At 37.1% G+C, this 21182-nt stretch overlaps 1 protein-coding gene across 2 annotated transcripts in view; it reads right to left on the bottom strand.

Moving 5' to 3' along the window:
- ASPSCR1 (ASPSCR1 tether for SLC2A4, UBX domain containing) overlaps positions 1-21182 on the bottom strand; it is a 142357-nt gene that overhangs the window by 21028 nt on the left and 100147 nt on the right. The window lies entirely within an intron of this gene.

Genomic DNA, 21182 nt, shown 5'->3' with positions numbered 1-21182 from the left:
TTTTCAACATTCATTTTTTATGACTTTTTCCCTACATTTTCCTCACATTTTTTGACTTACATCCTATCCCCCCTCTCCAGCTAGCAAGTAATTTGTCATAGGTGATACATGTATTTTCACATATATTTTCACATCGCTTGAGTTCTGCATTTCTTTTTTTTTTTTCTTTTTTTTTTTTTTGAGGCTGGGGTTAAGTGACTTGCCCAGGGTCACACAGCTAGGAAGTGTTAAGTGTCTGAGACCAGATTTGAACTCGGGTCCTCCTGAATTCAAGGCTGGTGCTCTATCCACTGCGCCACCTAGCTGCCCCCCGCTGACCATTTCTATAGGCAATTACTGTATTAAGAAGACTACATAGGAACTATTATCTATAGATGAGATTCCTCAGCCTAAAACTATAGATCACTGTGTCTTACACCCACATGGGATGAACAGGAGCTGCTCACTTCAACCAAGTCAAGTTTCTTGACTTGAGAAAAACGATGATTAGAAGCTTCTCCAAAGGTAAATGAAGCCCCGATCTTCTTTTTCGGACTAAGGCAGTGGACATAATCTCCCTCCCCAACCTCTTCCATGTTTAGCAGGCACACCAAAGATGTAGTAAGCATTCAAGAAGAGGTCTATAGTCTCCTGGAAAGCAGAAATGTCATTCTTGTTACATCTCTTTCAGGTGTCCTGAACTCTCCTAATTTGCGAAATGTCTATTCATGGAAGAGATGGTCCTTTAAGTCTTTACTCTAATTTGTCCATGGCTCTTGGCAACTGTGGCTGGGATGCACTGTCATCACTACTTCCTTCATAGGAAAGTACTATAAAGTGCTATGAGGAGGTAGGAAAAATAGTACTGAATTTACACTCTGTGCACCAATCCTTAGCAATTGTCTACTTTGGCAAAGGACTACACAAAGTCCCAAAGACTACTTGTCACCACCTTTCAAAAATCTATGCCCCTAAAATGAGGTATTGAGTTGAATAATCCCAGAAAATATGCTGCCCCAGACCCATCCATGTTAGGGTCTCCATTCAGTGCAGGGAGGAGCAAGAGCCAAATTAGAGCTTTGGCAAAAACCAGGACACTACTGAACTGGCTGCTCCCTCAGACATCCACCAGTCTGGCCCACCCTTCCTTCCCCTTCACGAGGCCCCCTCCCTTTGCTCACCCTGGGGACACAGGAAGGGAGAGAGTCACTCCTGACTGTCAGCAAAGACAACACAAATTACAAGGCACAGCCAGCTCCATTTGTGGTCCAACTGAGTAATTTCAGAAAGTTAAACCAGTGAGGTCGTGTGGGTGGGACACCTCAGTGGCTTTGAGAAAGCCCAGTGGAGCCGGGCCTAACTAAAGGGTAAAGGAGCTGATTGTAGCTTTCCTCAGACCCGGAGGAAGCTTACCATCTGCCAGTCTTTCCCCTAACAAAACAGCCAGACTCCTTTCTATTTGCCTGCTTTGGTTGCCAGAGGAGAAACAGGTGACCTGAGATGGAGAGCAAGTGAAAAGAAGGATAATGGGAAAAGGCTCATTTTTTTCAGGAGAGGTCTCAGACAGACTTTGGTATCAGCTTACAGAGGGGCTCTGGCACTCCAGACTTTGTAGCCATAAAGAAAATTAATCTTTTCCTTACTCTGTTCTGAGTTCTCAGGACCTCCTCCTCACCCCCCAGCCAGGGCTTTGTTTTGTGTTTTTAACTGCTTTGAAAAGAGAATCACACATGTCTTGCTTGCTTACCTGACAACTTTAAAGGAAAAGGATTATTTGGGGTACCATATTTTCTATAATTTTCTATAAGACTTTCTTCCCATCTAAACCCATATACTGGAAAACCACTGGCCCTTCTCTTTTAGAAGTGATGCTTTCCATCCTATAGCTACCTAGTCCCCTTTAGTTCCTTTTTTCTGTCTCCCACATGGATTTTTTTCCTCAATTTATCTTTGTCCTCTTCCTAATGCTAGCTGGTCTTAGGCAAGAGAAGGCAAAGGATAATTTCCACTTCCCTGGGAATATGAAGCTTTGGAGAAAGGACAGGTCTTATAATTACTATGTACCCAGCACATTGCTTACCACTTTTTTTTAGGAGTGCCTCAACCCCTGCACAGAGGAGCTAGGTGGCACTGTCATAGATCACTAGGCAAATCTGCCTTTAGACACTTACTGGCCATGTAACCCTGGAAAAGTCACTTCGCCCTGTTTGCCTCAGTTTCCTCATCTGCAAAATGAAGCAGAGAAGGAAATGGCAAATCTCTGCAGTCTTTGTCAAGAAAATCCCAAATGGAGCCACAAAGAGTCAGATATGACTGAATTGACTGAACAACAACAGCCCCTGTCACCTTAGCAGATCTGGTTAACAAGAGCTGGAAAAGGCCCACACAAAGATGACTCTTAGGTTGCTAACCAAGGCCCCTGGGGTCTTTAAGGCTAACCTTTCCAAAGCCACAGCTAACTTCCCAGCCATTGTGGGCAACCAGTGTTAGAGTTTTTCATAATGGAATGCTAGGCGCCAGGCTGCCCCCCATGGCCACAGAGCCCACATTCCTAAAAGACCAAGAGAGCCAGCTTCTGTTTCTGAGAGAGAGAAGAAAAGAGACATTGCTCCTCAACCCTGAGGCCTCCCTCTCTACCCACAGAGACAGCCCATGGGGAAAAGGCCTGAGAGGTTGGGCCCAGTTTAGGAACAGCAAGGGCAAAATTGGTACGTGGCAGATTGGAATTCTGAACTCTTTTCAGGTCCTTTCCATATAGGAAGTCAAAAAGCCTGACTTAAGATCGATAAAGTACTTTGGATTTAAAGTGTGGCATAGTGGAAAGAGTGCTTGTTTCACAATTAGGAAGAACAGGGTTCAGGTCTCACATTGGCCATGGGCTATCTAGGGGACCCTGAGTTACTCCCCTATAGGGCTCTAGGACAACCTTCATAAACCACAAGCTGCAGAAAAAGCGCTGCTCAATATAGGAAAGGAATTCTTCACTGGGAGTTCCCTTTACTGATGACATCACAAATCAAGTCAAAAACAAAATATGCAAACAATTGAATAATGATTTTATTACTAGGGATATCTCTTTAATAGAGAAACCACAGGTTTTGATGAAAAGATGAGTTCTATTTGGAAAGGAATGGAAATTATTTTTACAAATAATCATTTACATCCATCTCATTAAAACTCATCAACCACTTGTTTGGATGTTAAAAATTAACACAGATTTGTGATCTCATCAACATGAATCCCTCCAATGGTAGAAAAGCAAGCTATCCATGCATTCTTATTCCATGTGAACTTGTCCATTGTCCTCCAGATGTTTTATTGAGGATTATCCTAACATGCTACATGTCATCCTTCCTCTAGATCTTTTTATATTTCATAGTACAATTATATTTCTGTTATGAGTATAATGTAGTTCAGTTTAACATACATTTTACACACTGACTACTGATGTCATGCATTACAATTTGGGGGCAAGTGATGGGACTGAGACAGGAAAGAGAATTTACTTGAAATAGAAGAAAGTTAGTAGGGCTACAATCTGCAGGTTTTAACTGCTCTCAGGTTTCCTCAACTGCTAAAGAAGGTTATTTTGCATCCCTACTGAGGAAAAAATAATGAGTTTTGGTTTTTTTAAAATCTGATTTGGGATCTGATTTTTTGTTTAAATTACTGTTGAAGCTTGGAGAGGGCTCAGAAACAAGAGGGGTAAAGCTAAATGAGTAATTTTACTAAAGCTGCCAGAAAAAGCCAGATCACCTACTACTCACATGGGTCTAATCATATCCTACAAGAAAGGGAAGCTCTGTGGCATTTCTGGTAGGAAACACCACTTTGACTCCAAATATGGGAATTAGAAGCCAAGAGACACATCACAAGTCAAGGAGCTTTAAGCACGAGCTCTTGGCTTTGGATACTCTCCCAGGAAACAAGATTTTTAGCAAAATGAAGAGAAATGGCTTAAAAAAAAAAAAAAAAAAAAAAAAAGATAGACTTCATATCACCAAACAGAACAACCTTTGGAAGCACAAACTACAGGAGCTAGAAATCAAAGTAGGACTTAATAAGAATGCCAAGAGTTGGGCTGAGTCTTTTTTCTAAATGCTGAGTAAAAAGAACCTATGGCCCAGAGAATTCAGCAGGTAGGTTCAAAAAAGCTATACCCTAACAAGGTCAGTTGCCCAAAGCTATGGAATACATCAGCTACACTCAATTTTATTTCAGATTTCAGATTTGGGTTCTGGACTTGTTACTTCTGATTCTTTGCCTGGCAATCTGGTTCTGATTTTAAATTCCTTTGCCCTCTGTTCTGTAATCACTGCAGTTTACTGTAACATCCATCCTAGGTATATTTATGGGGAAGCCTTTAGAGCTAAGATACTTAGATATCATTTTTAAAAATTTGTAATTGGTAAATGATGATGGAAAAAACTTCAAAAGTTTGAGTTCACAAGATTATCAACTTAAGATAAGACCTTAGAGAACAATTAGATATACCACTTCATTTTATACGTGAGCAAACTGGGTCCAGAAGTAAATAACTTGCATGAAGTCACAAAGTTCAGAAAAGGCAAAGATGAGATCAAATCCAGGTCCTGTGATTCCAAATCTAGATCTTTACCTTAAACTATACTGCTTCACTATTATTAGAATGTACCCATATAAGCTGGAACAGATAACTATCTCTCTCAGACAAGTTTGTAATAAGAAATCCCAGCATTAGTAGCAAATTCAACTGAAGGTAGAGGTATCTAAACTAAGTTTAACTTATTTATTGCTCCTAATACAGGGGTGAAAGAGAACAAAGACAGAAAGCATATTTGGAAGGCTGAAGAAGTAAAAAGTCAAAATATTCTGGAATAAAGAAGACTAATCTAGGGAGCTGAATTTACGGGGGAGGTTGAAAAAGACGAGAAAGTATAAATGGCAGGATTACTGAACTTTAAGGGAGATGTGGTTGCTGAGTGATAGTGGTACACTTTAAAAGTGGCAGTAAAATACAAAAAATACATCAACTCCTCTCCCTACATCAGATAAGAAAAAAAGTTTCATAGTACCATGAATTGTAGTATCTTTAGAAAAAAAAAAAAAAATGTGTGAAGAAATTCAGAATAAAGACCAACAGTGGGGTGGTGGGTGGTCCAAAAGGCACACCAGAAGGGAAGAGCAGACGAAGAAAAGGACTAGGGGAGGTCAAGAAAAAAAAGACAGTAGCTGGCAAAGGCAGCTTGTTAATCTTTTACTGATCACAGGTACCTTATATAGCACAGTTTTTGGGACCATATAGCACATTGGGATGCAGTCCATCCCGATGGAATGGAGTTGATGGCATCTTAGGAACAAAAAGACCAAGAAGAAAGAAGTCCCTTGGTTTGAATAGTATGGGGGAGGTGAAATTATCATTGCAAAACTATGATGTTATATATTTTATTTGGAAGAAGGGGGATCCTCTAGCTGACTTGCTAATTTGGAGTCTTTGAATAGACAGAGAAGACCTCCAAAAGGGCAAAGAGTTTGTATTTTTCCCTTAATGGTCCTCTAAGGAGGAGCAGAAGTTTTGATGGATGAGCTAGGGAATAGTGAATGCCAACTTCCCAGGAAGTGGCTTATGAAGTCTTTAGTCACTTCACTATAACTGATCTGGATACACAACAAAGAACGACTGACTGTTCCAGAAGAGCTATCATCTGTGTTATGCCCTTGATATTCCTGCTCCTATTCTGGCTCATCTACTTACTATCATCAGCTATTAGGAGAACCACTGTGAAATGTGTAAAGATAAGAGTGTCACATGGATGAGATCACTGAGACTCATGATTTCATTATTCCAAAAAGGGGACAAAAAGTCTAAGGTTTCTGTTTTTTCTTCTTCTCCATGTTACTATCTATACTAGAGAGTTCAGTCAAGAAGATATCGCAGCATCAAAAAAGAAACACAAAGTCTCTGGGATCAGCATGCCACTATAAGAGAAAGTAAAGGAAAAATAGCAATCCAATGCTGGCATACATGGAAGGGGAAGAGGAATATTTTTGATTGCAGGCCATGGAAAAGAGAGACCCTGAGAAAGGAGGGGATATCATCATTTTGTTCCAAACCTTTCCCCTTTTGCCATTAATACATTTAAAAATAAGATTTGTACTTCTTATAAAACTTATTAAAAATTCTCAAAGAATCCAGTCACAAATGTCAGATACAAGATAGGGTAACAAGAACAATAACATAATTGGGGAGATACCTGGATGGACATGACCTAATGGGGGGAAGCACCTAGGATAACATAATGGGAGGTACTGAAGAGGCTCCTGATAGTCTAATGATGTCTAAAATGGATAAAGACCTTTATCCCATCAAACATTAAGAGGGAATAGTTATAACCTGAGGCTTAGAAAGATAGAAGAGTACTGTAGATAACAGGGGCTGCCTAGAAGCACAGCACAGACTACTATGACACTGGCTATGGGTCTAGGCAATGGCAGAGATGATAAGGGGTCAGAACACTTGATCAGAAAGAAATTCCAGGCTCAGAATCAGGTGCTATTTGGCAGTTTCATTACATAGTTCCAGTGAGGAAAGGTGTGGCATTAGTGACCAAGGAATAGGTATCATTACTGGATAAGAATCAAAAGGGTAATGACCAAACTTTTCCTAGATGACATTAATTTCAAAGTACTGAAAACTTGTATATCCCCATGATGAGGTTTAAATGCCCTCAATTTCTGGTGGTAATGAGGTTAGTGGAAATAAGAAAGTTGTTAAAATCCCCTTTATGCAGCCGCAGATTTACAATGAAAGAATTCACTTATTCTCAAATTATTAATTGTAAAATGAAAGTTTATTGTTGGATACAAACCAGTTCTGTCAAGGGACTGACTTCTATAGTGGCAAAAGAAATGCAGTTTTACACTAAGAGAATCAGCAGGTAGAGTCCTAGCAGCTGAGCAAGCTACCATAGGCCTTCTGCAAAGAACTGAGCTGAAAGAAGCTGTTATAGGACTTCTGGCCAAGATGGCGGAGAGGACACACACCTATTTAGTCTCTGTCTTTGCTCTCAGAATTTATTTCATGACAAGCCTCAGAATTAGTGCTTGATTGGAAAAAAAAAAAATCAACAAATAATTACCAACAAAAGACATCCTTGAAATTCCCCAGAAAAGGTCTGTTTTTGCTCTGGGGTGGGGATGACCAGATCAGGTGCAGGCTGAGGGCAGGAAGCAAGAGCTTCACAGGCAGCTCACACTGCACAGATTGGAGGGGGGAGGGGTACTATCTCTGCCATTTCTGGGGAATAACCTTTACCACAGTGTGGATATTCTGTCTTGGCAGCAAGCCAGGATCAGCAGAGAAGCTGGAAATAGAGGAGGTAAAGACTATAACCCCAAAAAGCTAGGGTCTCTTGGGATCTGGTGTCTCAGCGAGTCTTAGAGCCTCAGAGTCTCAGAGTTTCAGAGCGCAGACGCAGCGCAGCCATTGCTGTCCTGCTAGTGCCACACTGCTGCCCCCCGCAGCCCATAGAGGAAGCCGGATAACACCATCCAGCCCCCCCCAAAAAAAGCAGGGTACATTTGTTTTTCTTGTTAGTTTATTTTCTTTGATTCATCTCTGACAAAATGAGTAAAAAATTAAAAAGGACTCTAACCATTGACAGCTTCTATATGGATAAAGAGCAGACTTTAAACCCTGAGGAGACTAAAAACAGACTATCTCCAGATGAATCCCCAAAGGGAGATATGATCTGCTTTCAATACACAAAACACTCATACAAGAAATCAAAAAGGCTCTCACAAGAGAGCTAGAAGAAAAATGGGAAAAGGAAAGGGAAGCTTGGCAAAAGAGTCTGGTTAAGTCATCCCACTCATTTAAAGATAGAGTGGATAAAGAAATCAAAAACTTGAAAAACAAAATTCGTGAGTTGGAAAAAGAAAATAGCTCTCTAAAAAATCAAATTGGAGAAAAGGAAAAAAAAAATTCCCTACAACAAAACAACTCACTTAAAAATTCAATTGGATAATTAGAAAAATATATAAAGAAAGTGAGCGAAGAAAATACATCATTGAAAAGCAGAATTGAACAAATAGAATTGAATGACTCGAGAAGACACCAAGAATCAGTCAAGCAAAACCAGAAAAATGGAAAAAAATGTCAAATACCTCCTTGGGAAAACAATAGACCTAGAAAATAGATCCAGGAGAGACAATCTGAGAATTTTTGGGCTCCCTGCAAAATATGATGTAAAAAAGAACATGGACACTATTCTCCAGGAAATTATCAAAGAGAAATGCCCAGATGTTTTAGAAACAGAAGGTAAAATAGACATTGAAAGAATTCATCGATCACCTACTTAAAGAGACCCTAAAATCAAAACACCAAGAAATATAGTGGCCAAATTCCAGAACCATCAGATTAAGGAAAAAATACTGTAAGCTGCTAGAAAAAATCAATTCAAATATGGAGGAGCCACAATAAGGATTACCCAGGATCTAGCAGCATCCACATTAAAGGATCAAAGGGCTTGGAATATGATATTCCAAAAGGCTAAGGAACTTGGTATGAAGCCAAAAATAACTTACCCAGCAAAAATGAACATCTTTTTCCAGGGAAGAAAATGGGCATTCAACAAAATAAGTGAATTTCATCTATTCTTGATGAAAAAACCGGATCTAAACAAAAAGTTTGATCTCCAAATATAAAACTCAAGAGATTCCTAAAAAGGTAAAAAGAAATCTTGAGAATTATATTTCTCCCATAAGGACATATAAAGAATACATGTGTAATTTGTTCTAGAAATTAGAGATGGAAGGAAATTGTACCAGAAAAAGGGCAAAGTGGTGGTATTCCAAAGAGACAAAAGTAACCTGTTATATCTGAGAGAAAGAATGGAGGAGGATGAACATAGTGTGTATCATATTCTCATTAGAATTGGCTTAAAGAGAAAAATATAGACATATTTGATTTGTGGTGAAACTCCTTCAATTTCATTGAAAAGTGGGAGGGGAAAAGTGAAAAGGGAAGGAGTAAGCTAAGTAGAAGGGAATACAGAAATTGTGAAGAAAAGGGGTAAAATAGGGGAAGGAACTCTAAGGTGGGGAGGGATACTAAAAAGGGAAGGCTGTGAGAAGCAAGTGGTGCTCACAAGTTTAATACTGGGGAGGGAGGTAAGGGGGAAAGAAAGGAGAAAAGAATAAGCAGGGGTTAACAAGATGTTAAGTAATACATTATTAGTAATTTTAACCATCAATGTGAATGGAGTAAACTCCCCCATAAAGAGGAAGCGGTTAGCAGACTGGATTAAAAGTCAGAATCCTAAAATATGTTGTTTACAGGAAACACACCTGAAGCAGGGTGATACATACAGAGTAAAGGTAAAAGGTTGGAGCAGAATCTACTATGCTTCAGGTGAAGCCAAAAAAGCAAGGGTAGCCATCCTCATCTCAGATCAAGCAAAAGCAAAAATTGATCTAATTAAAAGAGATAAGGAAGGGCACTATATCTTGCAAAAGGATAGCATAGATAATGAAACAATATTAATATTAAACATATATGCACTAAATTGTGTAACATCTAATTCTTAAAAGACAAATGAAGAGAGCTTCAAGAAGAAATAGACAGCAAAACTATAATAGTGGGAGATCTCAACCTTGCACTCAAAGATGATAGATCTTTGGAGAAAACTAAATGGAGACAGAAAAGAGTACACTTTCTTCTCAGCAGTTCATGGAATCTATAAAAAAAACTGACCATATATTAGGACATAAAAACCTCAAACTCAAATGCAGTAATGCAGAAATAGTAAATGCATCCTTTTCAGACCACAATGCAATGAAAATTACATTCCATAAAAAGCCAGGGGAAAATAGACCAAAAAATAATTGGAAACTAAATAATCACACATTAAAGAATGATTGCGTGAAACAGCAAATCATAGACATAATTATTAACTTCACCCAAGAAAATGGTAATAATGAGACATCATACCAAAATGTATGGGATGCAGCCAAAGCAGTAATAAGGGTAAATTTTATATCTCTAGAGGCCTATTTGCATAAAATAGAAATAAAGAAGGTCAATGAATTTGGCTTGCAACTAAAAATGCTAGAAAAGGAAGAAGTTTAAAAAACTCCAGACAAACACTAAACTTCAAATTCTAAAAATAAAAGGAGAGATTAATAAAATTGAAAGTAAAAAAAAAAACTATTGAATTAATAAAACTAAGAGTTGGTTCTATGAAAAAAACAACAAAATAGACAAACCCTTAGTAAATCTGATTTAAAAAACAAAAGAGGAAAATCAAATTGTTAATCTTAAAAATGAAAAGGGAGAACTTTCCCCTAATGAAGAGGAAATTAGAACAATAATCAGGAGTAACTTTGCCCAACTTTATGCCAATAAATTCTATAACTTAAATGAACAGGAAGAATACCTTCAAAAATATAGCTTGCCCAGATTAACAGAGAAAGAAGTAAATTGGTTAAACAGTCCCATCTTAGAAAAAGAAATAGAACAAGCTATTAACCAACTTCCTAAGAAAAAATCCCAAGGACCAGATGGATTTACATGTGAATTCTACCAAACTTTAAAGAACAATTAACTCCAATGTTATATAAACTCTTTGAAAAAACAGGGATTGAAGGAGTCCTACTAAATTCCTTTTATGACACAGACATGGTACCTAAACCAGGTAGGTTGAAAACAGAGAAAGAAAATTATAGACCAATCTCCCTAATGAATATTGATGCTAAAATCTTAAATAAAATATTAGCCACAAGATTATAGAAAATAATCCCGAAGATAATACACTATGATCAAGTAGGATTTCTACCAGGAATTCAGGGCTGGTCCAACAGTAGGAAAACTATTAGCATAATCGACTATATCAATAACCAAATTAACAAAAACCATATGATCATCTCAGTAGATGCAGAAAAAACATTTGACAAAATCCAACATCCATTCCTAATGAAAACACTTGAGAATATAAGATTAAATGGACTATTCCTTAAAATAGTCAGGAGCATCTATTTAAAACCATCAGTAAGCACCATATGTAATGGGGATAAACTGGAACCTTTCCCAGTAAGATCAGGAGTACAACAAGGTTGCCCACTCTCACTATTACTATTCAATATTGTATTAGAAACACTAGCCTCGACAATAAGAGTCCAGAAAAAGATTAAAGGAATTAAGAGTAGGTAATGAAGAAACCAAACTATCACTCTTTGCAAACACTTAGAGAACCCCAGAGATTCTACTAAAAACATATTAGAAATAATTCACAACTTTAGCAAAGTTACAAAATAAATCCACATAAATTCTCAGCATTTTCATATATCACCAACAAAATCCAACAGCTAGAGATACAAAGATGTCAGTAGTATAAAATATTTGGGAATCTATCTACAAAAGGAAAGTTAGGAATTATATGAGCAAAATTACAAAACACTTGCCACAAAAATAAAGTCAGATTTAAATAATTGGAAAAACACTAAGTGCTCTTGGATAGGCCAAGAGAATATAATAAAGGTGACAATACTCCCTAAACTAATCTATTTATTTAGTGCTATACCAATCAGACTCCAAGAAACTATTTTAATGACCTAGAAAATATAACAACAAAATTCATATGGAAGAACAAAAAGGTCGAGAAATTCAAGGGAATTAATGAAAAAAAAAAAAAAAAATCAAATAAAGGTGGCCTAGCTGTACCTGATCTAAAACTACATTATAAAACAGCAGTCACCAAAACCATTTGGTATTGGCTAATAAATAGACTAGTTGATCAATGGAATAGGTTAGATTCACGGGACAAAATAGTGAATAACTATAGCAATCTAGTATTTGACAAACCCAAAGATCCCAACTTTTGGGATAAGAATTCATTATTTGACAAAAACTGCTGGGAAAACTGGAAATCAGTATGGCAGAAATTAGGCATGGCCCAACACTTATCACCACATACCAAGATAAGATCAAAATGAGTTCATGATTTAGGCATAAAGAAAAAGAACATAAATAAATTAGAGGAACATAGGATAGTTTATCTCTCAGACTTGTGGAGGAGGAAGGAATTGTGACCAAAGGAGAACTAGAGATGATAATTGATCACAAAATAAAAAATTTTGATTACATCAAATTAAAAAGCTTTTTTAACATGAACTGATGCTGACTGAAATGAGCAGAACCCAAAGATCATTATACACTTCAACAATACTGTATAAGGATGTATTCTGATGGAAGTGGATATCTTCAAAGAGAAGATCTAATTCAGTTCCAATTGATCAATGATGGACAGAATCAGCTACACCCAGAGAAGGAACACTGGGAAATGAGTGTAAACTGTTTTTCTTCCCAGGTTATTTTTACCTTTTGAATCCAATTCTTCCTGTACAACAAGAAATTCAGTTCTACATATATATATATATATTGTATCTAGGATATACTATAACATATTTAACATGTATAAGACTGCCTGCCATCTAGGGGAAGGGGTGGAGGGAAGGAAGGGAAAAATCAGAACAGAAGTGAGTGCAATATATAATGTTGTAAAAAATTACCCATGCATATGTACTGTCAAAAAAAAAGTTATAATTATAAAATTTTAAAAATTTAAAAAAAAAAAGAAGAAGAAGAAACTGTTACACTGAGTATCTTGGTGGGGGTTGGGAGAGCCCAAGCTGATCAGACCAGGAATCCTCAATTGAATGAGAATCTAAAATTTCTATGAGAGTTGATTTGTCCGTGAATGGTATTGCTTCCCTTATCCTGGGAGGATGGGCCCTGTCTCTAGACTTCTTGGAGCCTGGGAAATCCTGATCTCTGAGATCAGAAAAGGGTACACAATCTCAGAGTGATAATTTTAAAGGGAACACAACTTCAGTAAAGGGAACATTCCCCTCCCTCTTCACCCAGACCTTTTAAAAGGCCAAATTGGTCGAGTGGAAGCTAATGACTCCAAGAGACATCAAAAAACAGTAAAATCAAGTGAAAAGATTGGGGGGGAAATTAAAAGTTAATATGAAATACTTCAAAGAAAAACAAGTGACTTGGAAAACAGGTCAAGGAGAGAATTTAAGAATTACTAAACTATTTGAAATCTATGATTAAAATAAGAACAGAGACATCACATTTCAAGAAATTATAGTGGAAAATTGTCCAGGTACTTTAGAAACTAAAGGGATATTTACTACCAAGAGGAACTGATTTAAATTCTGTCCTCTTTGACTTTTTTTTTTGGGGGGGGGGGTTAGACTTTTCTCCCTTTTTGAGGGAAGTTCCAAAGTCTCAAACTCTCCTCTGAAAGAGCCTCTCCTTTCAGGGCAGTTAAGTAGTCCCATTAAGTTGGAGGTTGTGGGCCTTCAACTCTACTGAGTTGAAGATTAGTCCAGAACCACGCCCAGTACCTAACACTCCCAAGATAAGTAATCTCTTTTCAATTGGAGATCTTGGCTCAAAGCATTGTCAACATTGACTCCCATCTTTGACACTCCATCTTTGACCATCCTCTTGAATCTCCTGACTTCTTCACTCCTCCATTAAGACCAAGGCTGGTCCCAAGATCCTCCAGAGAACTAGTCTAAATAGTATTATTTTGGCACCCCGATATATGGGGGCTTTAGAAAGCACACTACATTTTGGCTCCCAAACAGGGACCTCCAGAAGGACGCAACATTTTGGCACCCAACGTGGGGCACTAGAAAGCAGTACATTACATTACTTAACTCCCAATTAATTTTGAACTGAATTAAAGAATTAGCTGGATAATAAAAGACAACTCTATACCCCAATCTTTGCAAATATCCTAGACAGTGCCCACTAAGAAGTCTGTCTTCCTAGCAAGTTGGCTTCTCAGTACCAATAAATCCCTTTTTGCTACACAGATTTCAGGTTTGTGAATTCTTTTGCATAGGATCTGCATCTCTCACCAGAGGGGATTTTCCACCCCAATTCTTGTATGTCATTACAAATATCACTGACTTCATCAGAGCCAAGATGATGGAATAAGGCAGGGACTCCCCTGAGCTCTTCCCTAAATCTCTCCAAATAACCTTTAAAAAATGACTCTAAACCAATTTTAGGAAGTCAAAACTCTCAAAAAGATGGAGTAAAAGAATTTTCCAGCCCAGAACACTGGCAAGAAAGGTCTATCACACCAGGATGAGAATGGAGCACAATCAGATCACCAGATCAGCATAGTTCTGGCCCCAGCAATCCAGGAACAGATCTTAGAAAGACTGAATCATTTATGGTTTCCAAACCTCTTAGCCCACAGAAGCCAAAGACAATTTAGAAGGTCAGCAGAAAAGCGTTGTCACATTTCCATGACAGTAGAACACAGTCCAGTGCAGGCTGCACCAGCACACCCCCAGCAAACCAGGAGCAGATCTAATCAGCAGCAGCAGCAGAAGCAATGGCTTCCAGAGCTTTCAGCTCATAAGATGGTAAGGGAGGATCTAACAACTGGTCAGAAGGAAATTACATGGATCTCTGCTATCACTGAAGCAGGGTCTTATATCTTACCCAATGTTTCCCCACTGACTGTGACCTTCTACATCTTTACACTTTTGGTAATCACTGGAGCTAGACTCTAACTCCCAAAGGATAAATAATCAAAGTTTCCAGATCAAGTAATTTATAATCATATGGGGAAAAAAATGCTCACATTCATTACTGTCTGGAGAGGCAAATTAAAACAATTCTGAATGAGCATCACTCTATTACTTTGCTCATATCTGAAGATCTAGGCTGCAGTGCTGGGTGGCAATCCCAGGGCAAGGAAGAATACTAGCACACTAGAGCCTGTAGCTATACACTGGGAGTGGTGACCTATTTCATAATTCCAAAGCAGAAAAGTGTGTTTTCTTTGGTCACAGAGCAGAGCACAGGCCAGGAGAATAGTAAACACTTCTTCCTACATCATACTACTTTGAAAGAACTGAAAACATACAGGTCCCTAAAAGTTTCTTTGAAAACAGCTGCACAAAACCCCTGAAGTTTAGGACAATGCATCCTCCATTCTGTAAGCAGAGCCCTATGTTAACAAAGCGTTAAAAGCCAAATAATAGCCTGTGGAAATGAGCAAATAACAGAAAAAAAGATTCTGACCTACTACAGTGACAAAGTAGATCAAAACACATACTCAGAAAGTACCAAAGTCAAAGGTCCTACATCCAAAGCCTCCAAGAAAAATATAAATTATTCTCAACCATGAAAAAACTCAAAAAGGATTTTGAAAAACAATTTAGAGAGGCAGAGGAAAAATGGGAAAGGGAAATGAGAGTGATACTAGAAAAAGCTTTTACTATGGAGGGAAAGAAGGAGGAGGAAAAGGGAGTGAGTTAAACTCTCATTAGAATTGGCTTAAAGAAGGAATAACATATACTTAATAGGTACAGAAATCTATGTTATGCTATAGAATGATAGGAAGAGAAGGGGATAAAGGGAGAGTGATAGAAGGAGGGTAAATTAGGTGAGGGGGTACTCAGAAATAAAACACTTTTGAGGAGGGATAGGGTGAAAAGAGAGAGAACAGAATAAATAGGTGGGGGAAAGAAATACAGTTAACAAGAATAATTGTGGGGGGGGAACTGAAGCAATATTTTCTGATAAAGACCTCATTTCTCAAACATATACAGAACTTTATAAAAATAAGAGCCATTTCCTGTAGAGAGCCAATACTGAATAAGTCTATGATATTACTTGAGACCTACTCTCTATTAGTGGGATCGATTCAAACTATTGAGTCACTATCTCTCTAACAATTATAAAGACATACTTGGTAAATTTAGGACAATATGAATGGAGAATTCATGCAACAGAAACAAGGCATTTTATCCATACTATTTACCACTTAACAATTAATTAAAGACATACTTGAAATTATTATGCATTAGTATAATAATTTCTGCTATTTATTAGTCTGTTTAGACAAGTACTTTGATACCGATAAAATATCACAACTACTTACAATTCTGTTGATGTTAATGAGCATCACAACTAGACTATTTACAATTCTGTATTATTAAGTATCCTAGTATTGATAGTTAAGCTAGATACTGAAATGTCAAAGTATGGATTGTGCATTAACCCTAGAAGATATATAATATCACCTGAAGATAACTAGTATACTGTAACACTAGCCTAAAAAGTATATTAAAGGTATATATATATTTGGCATTCAAATTAATAAATGGAGATTACAAAGCGTATCTTCCACCTGGCCTCGGATATCCTTTTTTTTTTTAATTTTTAACTTTTTTTTTTTTTTTTTTTTTTTTGGACAGTACATATGCATGGTTAATTTTTTACAACATTATCCCTTGCACTCCCTTCTGTGCCAAATTTTCCCCTCCTTCCCTCCACCCCCTCCCCTAGCTGGCAGGCATTCTCATATAGTATGGATAGTAGGATAGTAGGATATAGTATATCCTAGATATAATATATGTGTGCAGAACCGAATTTTGTTTTGCACAGGAAGAATTGGATTTAGAAGGTAAAAATAACCTGGGAAGAAAAACAAAAATGCAAACAGTTTACATTCATTTCCCAGTGTTCCTTCTCTGGGTATAGCTGATTCTGTCCATCATTGATCAATTGGATCTGAATTAGATCTTCTCTTTGTTGAAAATATCCACTTCCATCAGAATACATCCTCATACAGTATTGTTGAAGTGTATAATGATCTTCTGGTTCTGCTCATTTCATTCAGCATCAATTCATGTTAAATCTCTCCAAGCCTCTCTGTATTCATCCTGCTGGTCATTTCTTACAGAACAATAATATTCCATAGCATTCATGTACCATAGTTTACCCATTCTCCAATTGATGGGTATCCATTCATTTTCCAGTTTCTAGCCACTACAAAAAGGCCTCAGATATTCATGTTGTGTCCTATTTTCTAGAACCCCCAAGTTGGGGTGACAAAACATACTAGTGCTTTCTAGAGCCCCCACACCAGGGTGATTAAATATACCTTCCTAGTGGAGAAGGGATGAGGCAGGACTCCCAAAGATAGTGGGGAAAGGAGTCCATTTATTTCAAGGGCTTTCCCCTTAAAATAATGTAACAAAAACAAGTCTGAGCACATAGGACTAATATAAACAATTTGCTATGTAGTTTGCCACTTGGTATCACTCTTCTACCTGCTATCACTCTGCTTCAATCTTAACACAGGTTGTCACCACCCCCTGACTTCTCAGAAAGGCCAAGAGTCTAATTTAAGGGAGATGGGGAGCTAAACCAGACATTGTTAGCAGGTTCCCTCTGGGCTGAAGGGTCTTATACCCTTATATATATCTTATACCATACTCAGAGTTTCCCCACTGACTGTGACCCTCTCCATCTTCACACTTTTGGTATTCACTGAAGCTGGACTCCAACAATTCTCCAATAGATAAATAATCAAAGTTTCCAGATCAAGTAATCTATAGTCATATGAAAAAAATGCCCACATTCACATGCACTAGAGAGGCAAATTAAAACAATTCTGAAGTACTACCATATACCTATTAGATAGGCTAATAGAACAGAAAAGAAAAATGAGAAATATTGTGGGGAAAATAAGATATGAATATGCTGTTGGTGGAGTTATGGACTGATTCAACCATTTTGCAGAACAATTTGGAAGCATATCCGAAAGGCTATAAAAACTATTCCTATCCTTTGACCTAGCAATGCCACTACTAAGTCTATATCCCCCCAAAATATTATTTTTTAAAAAGGAAAGGGACCTATAAATATTTATAGCAGTTCTTTTTTTTTGGGGGGGGGAATAAATAGAAGTTAAAGGGAAATCCATCAGTTGGGAAATGGCTGAACAAATTGTGGTATGTAATTATGTTGAAATATTGTTGTTCTATAAGATAGCATAAGCAGCACGCTTTCAGAAAAACCTGGAAAAACTTCCATGAGTTGATATAAAATGAAATCTATTATGTGCAAAGTAACAGCAATATTGTTAGATGATCAGCTGTGAATGACATAACTATTTTCAGCAATACCATGATACAAAACAACTTTGAAAAACTTATAATGAAAAATGCTATCCACACCAAGAGAAAAGTGATGGTATCTGAATGCAAACTGAAGCATAATTTTTTTTAAATTTTTTTTCCTGAAGGTCCTCCCCCCACAAAATGACATTATTTCCTTTCCTCTATCCCCATCACCATATAGAAAATGCAAGGAATTCAATGTAAGTTATACATGTGTAGTCATGGAAAATATTTCTATAATAGATTCAAAAGTTTTAAAAGCAAATGTTAAAAATTGTTCTTACATGTAGCTGGTTAAAAAAAAAAAAAGAAAAAGAAAAAAAGGAAAGAAACAGAGGATAAAGCAGAAAATGAAAGAATCCTACATGAAAACTCCAAATAAAAACTCCCAGAAATATTATAGTCAAATCCTAGAACTTCCAGGGCAAGGAGAAAATGTTGCACTCAATCAGAAATAAATAATTTAAATACTATGAAATCACAGTCAAGAAAATGCCCAAGGCCAAAAGATAGAATACCTTGTTTAAGGGGGCCAATGTCACTGCATCAAAGAGTACTTGGCAGGGAAAAAGGTAAGGAATAAAAATATTGAAAAAGTAAAAGCAAGCTAGGTTATGAAAGGCTTTCAGTGTTCAACAGAGGATTTTTTAATTGATTTTGGAGATGACAGGAAGTCATTGGAGTTTACTGAATAAGAAGCATGGTCAGACATGTGCTTTATGGAAAATGATTAGTGGCTAAATGATTTGGAGTAAAGAGAGACTTAAAAAGTAGCCAGGACATTACTACAGTAGTTTAGTCTTGAAGTGATGAAGTCTAGACCAGAATGGTGGCAGGATCAGAGGAGAGAAAGATCAAATTCAAAAGAGGTTGCAAAAGTGAAAACAACAGGTTGGATATGGGGAGTGAGAGGTAAGAAGTTGAGAGCCTAAGGGATTGGGAAGAGGAGGCACCTCTCTATAGAAATAGGGCAATTGGGGGAAAAGAAAAGGCAGAGAAAGGAAGCCTTCAAGTATTCCTGATAAAAAGAACAAACTATGGAGAAGAGAATAAAGAGAAATCTAAAGCAATATATATATATATTTGGTCAACTGAAATGATAAAACAATGACATAAAGTTGACATTCTAACTGAGAGAAAAGACATGTTATTATTAGAATTCTAATAACTTCAAAAATCACATATAGAGAATTAAATAAGAAAAAAGGAAGGATTGAGGGTACTTTTATTCTATTTTGATGGACTTAAGAAAAAACACATTGAGGAAAAAAAGAAAAGGAAAGAAAGTTATTTTCCAATATGTTCATAAGTGAGACATGCTGAACTAAGTATACACAAAATGAGGAAAGGGAAAAGAGAGTAGCCATCACATGAATTTCAGACACATTTGCACACAACAAAGGAGGGCTGAATATACACACACAGACACACATACAGATACACAGACACACATTTTGGTGTGCAATTGCATTTAAAATAAACAGGAACAAGTAAAAAGGAGAGAGGCACTTAAAAGGGAGGCTAGTGTTGAGGAGGAAACTCAAATTTCAACTTGAAACAGTGAATCATTTAAAGAAAGGAAGAGTATTTTTGTTCATCTGCATTTTTTATTTCCTTCAAAGGCTAATTGTACACTATCTCAAAGTCCTATTATTTTTGTACAGCAAAACAACTGTTTGAACAAGTATACATATATTGTACTTAATTTATACTTTAACATATTTAACATGTATTGGTCAACCTTACATCTGGGGGGGGGGGAGAAGGAGAAAAATTGGAACAAAAGATGTGGCAATTGTCAATGTTATAAAATTACCCATGCATATATCTGGTAAATAAAAACTATAATTAAAAAAATAATAAAGAAAAAAATAAAGAAAGGGGAAGGGAATAAGCATTTATTAAGTGCCTACTGTGCTGGGTTATTTGCAAATATTATCTTGAACTTCACAACAATTGAAAGGCAAGCACTTTAATTATCTCCATTTACAGATGGAGAAAATGAGACAGTAACTAGCCCTAGGTTACATATTAATTAAGGGCCAGATGTGAATTCAGGCCTTCCTTATTTTGGGCCCACAGCTCTATCTATCAATGGAGGGGCCTGGAATTGACAAGGGAGCCTCAAAACTCTCTAAAACTCGTTCAAGGAGAAAGTCTCCTTGAATCCTGCCCCAAGAAACCAAGATAAAGTGGTTTATCCTGGTGGGAATAGTTAAAGTAATCTCATGAAGCTGGACATCTACATTTCTATTGATCCCTATTATTGGCTCAAAACCACTCCCAGTAAGTGGTCTCATCTAGGCCTGAAGGCAGTGACAGCATTGAGGGAATGTCATTGGACTGAAACTTCTGTCTCAGATTTCCTTATAAAAACGTCAACTTGGGTCTCAGTCCTTGCAGAGGACCTAATATGCCATCCCTGGCATAGCAAAAAAAAAACTCTGCCTGCTGAAATGATATTCTCTTTCAGCGTTACCCTCTCTTTAGCTTTCTCATTTATTTCCCTAATGGGACTTTATACCTCTCTGTTGGGATCTCTCTACTAGAAACTTTACTTCTCTGCCAAAAACATTGCCACTTAAGGAATTCAATCTTTCTATTCATGCATAGCAAAGTCTGATTTCCCAAAGCCAATAATAAGCCTCTTTTTATCAGTGTAGCTTTTCAGGTTTGTAAATTCCTTTACGAAGGACCTCTGTGCTGCCAAAAGGGGGTTCCCATAACTCCCTACCCTGTGTCAAATCCTAAAGGGGATTTAGGGAACCAAATCTCTTCATTTGGTTCCCTGAACCCCAAACATGTCACTAACTTCATCATCAAACTCCCTGACCACCAGGACCCCTAATCTGATTGTTTTAGTTCCTGAATCTAATCTCATCATCTAATTCCCTCACCAGGAACCCGGAAATCTAGATCTCATCATTTTAACTTGTTATTTCATGTCACCTTAGTCTGAGATTATGAGATTATGCTTAGCTATACTTATTTTTTTAGTTCACCCAAAGCATAAAAAAATTCTACTTCAAACCTTTATTGTGAATATTTGTTTCATGTATGTTTCTTTAAAACAACATATTATCAGATTCTTTCTAAGCCATTCTACTTTCCTTTTAAATTTTGTAGATTGGTTTAACTTTTTCATCTCAATCACATCATTTCTTAGCTTTTCAACCTCCTTTTTGCAGAGAGAGTGAAGGTAATGGAAAAGAAGAAATAAG

This window comes from Sminthopsis crassicaudata, chromosome 4 (genome assembly GCF_048593235.1).
Source record: "Sminthopsis crassicaudata isolate SCR6 chromosome 4, ASM4859323v1, whole genome shotgun sequence".
NCBI lineage: Eukaryota > Metazoa > Chordata > Mammalia > Dasyuromorphia > Dasyuridae > Sminthopsis > Sminthopsis crassicaudata.
Note: the sequence above shows the minus strand (reverse complement) of the source record. Positions and strands in the feature narration are given on the sequence as shown.